The sequence below is a fragment of the Myxocyprinus asiaticus genome, chromosome 6, assembly GCF_019703515.2.
Source record: "Myxocyprinus asiaticus isolate MX2 ecotype Aquarium Trade chromosome 6, UBuf_Myxa_2, whole genome shotgun sequence".
In the NCBI taxonomy this organism is placed as follows: Eukaryota; Metazoa; Chordata; class Actinopteri; order Cypriniformes; family Catostomidae; genus Myxocyprinus; species Myxocyprinus asiaticus.
Genome location: NC_059349.1, coordinates 443,121 through 450,372, shown reverse-complemented (window position 1 = coordinate 450,372; position 7,252 = coordinate 443,121).

The following is a 7,252-nucleotide window of genomic DNA, read 5'->3' as shown; positions in this document are numbered from 1 at the left end:
GGCCATCAGATGACATTCGGCACTTCAGCTCTGCCTCGGCACTTTTAACATTAGGGGGTGTATGCTACTCCCAAACATAATACAGAGCAGATGGTGCAACTGCAAATACCTAAAAATTGAGATCTGGGAATCCCAAAATGTTGAACCAAATTAGCAAAGGATATCAATGCTCCACTCTCATATAGGTCACTGAGCATAGAAACCCCCCCTCACAATTCACTCTGATCAGTAGAAAGGGAATTTATCAATACATAATTTTGGGTTCAGCCATATGCTCGAAGCAGCATTCAAATAAATGTCCAAATCAAACACCGAGTGCAAATGCGAGATAACGGGGTGTTAACTTCTCGATTGTCTGAGAAAGCTGGGCGCCATTTTTGTTTCTTTTTGCGCTGGCTCCGCCTAGCGGCTGGAGTTTGTTTTGTAGAATGACACTTCCTTCAAGAAACTTTTGCATTGACGGAAGATCGATTTTACACTGAAGTTTCCGGCCAGATTGAGAATGGGCACTTTGGATGACCGCAAAATATCTACATGCTCACATAAACGACGTCTTTTATAAAGTTGACGGACTGAGTAATCATGGAGTGAATTTGACTTGCTCAATACACACTTGATCATCCGTGGAATCGGGATGCCTGTTTTGTTTCTTTTCGTGCAGGTTCCACCTAGCGGCTGGAGCTTGTTTTGTGGAATTACACTGCTTTGGGACAGTGTTGTGGATGAATCTGTTCGTTCTTTGTGCTTATGCCTCCTTTTGGCTGGAGTTTGTTTTTGTGGAGTATTTTTAAGGGACAGTAGAATGATTATGTCATCTACTGCACTTATAACAGCCGGCTCACTGAACAATTGTTTGTCTGTCCGAGGAAACTGAACGGCTTTATATCAGCTGTAGTTTGTTTTGTGGAGAAACACAGACAGTTCTGTGAATGAGTCTACATGTTTTTTCTGTTATTCTGCGTGTTGGCTGGGGTCTGTTTTACAAAGTATTTTCTGTTATGTAATTTTAGTCAAGTAGTCGCGGGGACTCTCGTATGCGTACATGGACCTTCTGAGTTTAGAGGGATTGACGCCAGATGGCGCTGTCGTGTGCGGGGTTAATGCGCACGTTTTTCTTTTTTCTGTTTGTTTTGTTCGGGGGGAAGTTCAGGGTTTGATTGTTGCACTAATGGAGAATTTGGTCTGTATAATCTTGCTTTTGACACACAATATTTGTTTTATTTTTTTATTATATCAATATGTCAAATGTTATTATGAGTAGGTTATCTTTCCTCGCAGGAAGCTGAAAAATTTGGGAAGGTATGAGGTGGACATGTTTTCTTTAGTCATTTTTTTATTTATCATTATACTGATTAAATGAGTTTAGAAATGGTGAGTTTAGAAATGTTGCCACATACGGAGAAAAATAAATCATATAGTTGGTGCTTTAATGTATCCCTTTTGCAAAATACTGATTTCCAACAAATGTTAAAGACTGAAATCAATGTTTATATGGAGACCAACTGGTCCTCAGTGTCCTCTGTGGGCATGGCTTGGGAGGCACTTAAGGCTGTTCTTAGGGGTCGGATCATACAGTATGCCTCATTCATCAAAAAATCCAAAGCACATGAACTCGTGGAGTTGGAAGAGAATATTAAAAGTGCCGAGGCAGAGCTAAAGCGCCGAATGTCATCCAGTGCCTCAGAGAATTGACCCATTTGAAACATAGATATAATACTATTTTGTCGTGGAAAGTGGAGTTTTGGTTGTTCAGGGCAAGACAGTCATACTTTGAGTCGGGGGACAAAGCAGGGAAGCTTTTGGCTAGATATATAAACCAGAGAGTGTCTTTTTCTACCATTCCCTCAGTGAAATCTGCTGGTGCTGAAATATTTACCTCAGCCATTGATATTAATAATGCTTTCAAATAGTTCTATCTTGATCTCTATAATTCCACGTCTTCGTCTACTGATGAAGATTTTAGAAAATTTGTGGAACCATTAGAACTCTCTAAATTGACAACTGAGCAAAAAAATACTCTTGATTCTGAGATAAACTTGGAGGAGCTTGACGAGGTAAGTAAGGCTTTGCCTACAGGCAAGGCTCTTTTTGCCGCTGAATTTTTTAGATCTTATGCTACAGAACTGGCTCCACTTTTGCTAGAAGTATATATGGAATCTTTAAAGAATGGAAAGCTTCCACCAACCATGACACAAGCCCAGATCAGTCTGATTCCTAAAAAAGACAAAGATCCAAGTGAGTGTAAAATTTACCATCCAATTTCCCTGATCCAGCTAGATGTAAAAATTTTGTCAAAAATTTTGGCTAAACGATTAAGTAAAGTTATGACATCTCTTATACATATAGATCAGGTGGGGTTTATTCGGGGCCATAGCTCTTCGAGCGATGTGGGCAGGTGGGCTTCATTACATTTATCAATGATTGGGAAGGTTAATGTTATTAAAATGAATTGTATTCCAAAATGTAACTACCTGCTACAATCTCTCCCTGTAGATGTCCCCCTCTCTTATTTCAAGCAATTTGATAGCATAGCGAAATTCCTTTCTTTGGAATGGTTAGCGTCCCAGATTGCATTTCAATAAGTTACATTGGCCAATTGACAAAGGTGGGCTAGGCCTACCCAAGATTTTGTTTTATTACTATGCGTTCAGTCTCAGACATTTGGCTCATTGGTCTCTTCCACCTGAGAGAGCCCCTCCCTGGTTTGGTATTGAACAGGAAGTTCTTGTCCCTATTTTGCCATTGCAAAGCCTCTCTATTAAACAAATTGGAGAAGTTAAGTCACACCCCGTTATTTCGCACATACACTCGGTATGGACAAAAGTGTCCAGAATGTTTAAATCGGACATTTATTTAAATGTTGCCTTGAGCATATGGCAGAACCGAAGACTGTGTATTGGTAAGTCCCCTTTCTGCTGGTCGGAGTGGATTTGGTCGGAGTGGATTGGGGTTACTACACTCGGTGATCTATATGAGAGTGGAGTTTTGAGATCGTTTGAAAATCTGGTTCAACATTTTGGGATCCCCAGATCTCAGTTTTATAGGTATTTACAACTGCACCACCTTCTTTGTACTGTCTTTGGTAGTAGCACACACCCCCCTAAAGCAGCAAATACTCTAGGAGAGGTGATTACTGCTTTTGGAAAAGGTCATGAGGTATCAGTATATTACTCCCTGTTAATTCAGAGTTTGGGAGACGGAGCTTTATCCTCTCTTAAGAGAGTATGGGAGAAAGATTTCAACTTGGTATTGGAGGAGGGAGTGTGGGCTAGGATTCTTAAAAATGTTAAGTCTGCATCTAGAGATGCAAAGGTGCATCTTATGCAATTCAAAATTTTGCATAGATTCTATTGGACCCCCTCTAGATTGTATAGGCTTGGTCTTAAAGGCATACCCACCTGCTGGCGATGCCAATCGGAGGATGGAGACATGGCCCATGTTTTTTGGTGGTGTGTTGAGATCCAGAAATTATGACCAGACTTTGTGTGTGTGTATGTATGTATGTATGTTTGTATATATATATATATATATATATATACAGGTGCATCTCAATAAATTAGAATGTCGTGGAAAAGTTCATTTATTTCAGTAATTCAACTCAAATTGTGAAACTCGTGTATTAAATAAATTCAATGCACACAGACTGAAGTAGTTTAAGTCTTTGGTTCTTTTAATTGTGATGATTTTGGCTCACATTTAACAAAAACCCACCAATTCACTATCTCAAAAAATTAGAATACATCATAAGACCAATAAAAAAAACATTTTTAGTGAATTGTTGGCCTTCTGGAAAGTATGTTCATTTACTGTATGTGTACTCAATACTTGGTAGGGGCTCCTTTTGCTTTAATTACTGCCTCAATTCGGCATGGCATGGAGGTGATCAGTTTGTGGCACTGCTGAGGTGGTATGGAAGCCCAGGTTTCTTTGACAGTGGCCTTCAGCTCATCTGCATTTTTTGGTCTCTTGTTTCTCATTTTCCTCTTGACAATACCCCATAGATTCTCTATGGGGTTCAGGTCTGGTGAGTTTGCTGGCCAGTCAAGCACACCAACACCATGGTCATTTAACCAACTTTTGGTGCTTTTGGCAGTGTGGGCAGGTGCCAAATCCTGCTGGAAAATGAAATCAGCATCTTTAAAAAGCTGGTCAGCAGAAGGAAGCATGAAGTGCTCCAAAATTTCTTGGTAAACGGGTGCAGTGACTTTGGTTTTCAAAAAACACAATGGACCAACACCAGCAGATGACATTGCACCCCAAATCATCACAGACTGTGGAAACTTAACACTGGACTTCAAGCAACTTGGGCTATGAGCTTCTCCACCTTTCTTCCAGACTCTAGGACCTTGGTTTCCAAATGAAATACAAAACTTGCTCTCATCTGAAAAGAGGACTTTGGACCACTGGGCAACAGTCCAGTTCTTCTTCTCCTTAGCCCAGGTAAGACACCTCTGACGTTGTCTGTGGTTCAGGAGTGGCTTAACAAGAGGAATACGACAACTGTAGCCAAATTCCTTGACACGTCTGTGTGTGGTGGCTCTTGATGTCTTGACCCCAGCCTCAGTCCATTCCTTGTGAAGTTCACCCAAATTCTTGAATCGATTTTGCTTGACAATCCTCATAAGGCTGTGGTTCTCTCGGTTGGTTGTGCATCTTTTTCTTCCACACTTTTTCCTTCCACTCAACTTTCTGTTAACATGCTTGGATACAGCACTCTGTGAACAGCCAGCTTCTTTGGCAATGAATGTTTGTGGCTTACCCTCCTTGTGAAGGGTGTCAATGATTGTCTTCTGGACAACTGTCAGATCAGCAGTCTTCCCCATGATTGTGTAGCCTAGTGAACCAAACTGAGAGACCATTTTGAAGGCCCAGGAAACCTTTGCAGGTGTTTTGAGTTGATTAGCTGATTGGCATGTCACCATATTCTAATTTTTTGAGATAGTGAATTGGTGGGTTTTTGTTAAATGTGAGCCAAAATCATCACAATTAAAAGAACCAAAGACTTAAACTACTTCAGTCTGTGTGCATTGAATTTATTTAATACACGAGTTTCACAATTTGAGTTGAATTACTGAAATAAATGAACTTTTCCACGACATTCTAATTTATTGAGATGCACCTGTATATATATATATATATATATATATATATATATATATATTCTATATATGCATGTCTGTTTTTTAATATATATATTTACTTATGTTTGACCACAGGGTTGTTTTTTGGGGGGGCAGGGTTGGGAAGGGGGGGTTGTGGGGTTTAAATGTTGTTTTTATAAATATATGTTTTACATCTCCTTGTTATTGTATGATTTAATAAAAAATTTTAATTACAAAAAAAAAAAAAAAGCCCTGATCATCAGCGTTAGGTGCGTAAATATTAGCCAAAATCAACTTTTGCCCCTGAATTTTGATGACTCTTCCTAATTTATCTTTACTCTGTTTGAGGCATTTGAATTGTAGATGTTTACTTATCAATGAAATGACTCCCCTGCTCTTACTTGAGCCAGAACTAAAGAAAACATGCCCATGCCATATCTTCCCAAAGTTTTCAGCTTCCTGAGGGGAAAGATGTGTTTCTTGAAGAAATACTATATCATATTTCTTATGTTTATGAAAATAAATAACCTTCCTTCTTTTTATGGGGTGCCCCAACCCACTCATATTAACATCTGACATTTTGACATGTTAGAAAAAATATATTGTGTGTCAAAAATAAAATGATAAAGACCACATTCCCCATTAGTGCAATAATCAAACCCCGAACTTACCCCCGAACCAAACAAACAGAAAAAAGAAAAATGTGCGCATTAACCCCGTGTACGACAGCACCAACTGGCGTCCATCCGTCTAAACTCAAAGAGTCCATGTACGCCTACGAGAGCCCCTGCGACAGCTTTGCCGTCGGATTGCTCAAGTCCGGTGCTTCTATACAAATTTTGTGAGACAGAATTACATAACAAAATAATCTATAAAACCAACTCCAGCCAATAGGCAGAATAAACACAAAGAATGTGTAGATTCATTCACAAAACTGTATCGAAGGTGTGTTCCTCCCCAAAACAAACTCCAGCCTCTAGCGGAACCAGCACACACACAAAAAATAAACTTCAGTTTCCTCGGACAGTCAAGCGATTGTTCAGTGAGCCAGCTGTTCATGAATGCAGCAGATGACATAATCCTTCCAATGTCCTGCAAAAAAAAATACTCCACAAAACAAACTCCAGCCAATAGGAGGCATAAGCACAAAAAGAAACATGAAAGTCACCCAGCTTCCTCGGACGGTCAAGTGAATGTTCAGTGAGTCAAGATCACTTGGGGGCCACGTGAGAAACACACCATTACTTCCTCAGTCCATTGATTTTATGAAAGACATCGCTTGTTGTGGGCACGTAAATATTTTGCAGCCATCCGTAGTATCTATTCTTAATTTGGCTGGAAACATCAGTGCAAAAGTGATCTTCCATTGATGTAAGAGTTTCTTGCATTCCTTGAATCGATCACGTTTTTCTCTTGTCGAATTCGCAAAGTATGGGAACAAGAAAATGCTGTGGTTTTTCCAAGAAAGCTTTCCTTTGCTCCTCGCCTCGCGTAGCACGAGATCTTTATCAGATGATCTCAGAAATTTGGCCAGAATTGATCGGGGCCTGTCTCCCTCAGCGGATCTGTATGCCGGAACTCTGTGAGCTTGCTCGATTTCCAGCTTATGGCCAGTTATGTCGAGCATACTCAGAAAAGGCTTGTCTAGGAATTTCACCATATTTCGGCCTTCTTCATGCTCAGGAATTGCAACAATTTGGATGTTGTTTTGTTGATTACGATTCTCAAGGTCTTCCAGTTTTTCCCAAATACGCCACAAGTCTACTTTGGTCGCTAGCGGATTAGCAGCTAATTCCCTCTGCAATGACTCCATATAAATTATCCGTTTCTCGATGTCCCCTATTCTTGTCGCCATCGCCAGAATCGATCGACGTATAACAGTAAGATCCTCCAGGTCCGCTACGACTTTCACCAGCATTACGGACATACTTGCCAGTTGCCACTGGATTTATCCCGCCGCACTGTCCAAATTGAGTCCCTGGTCTGCGGGCCAGTCTGAGGTATCAGCTTGAGCACGTAAGTGTCTTTTAATATCTCCAGAGCCTGAGGATTTTGAATTCTTTGACATGTTGACTTCTTAGAACAGTTATGTAGCAGGGTGTATTGAATCTCACTGGTTTATAACATAAAAATAATTAAAAACTAGCAAA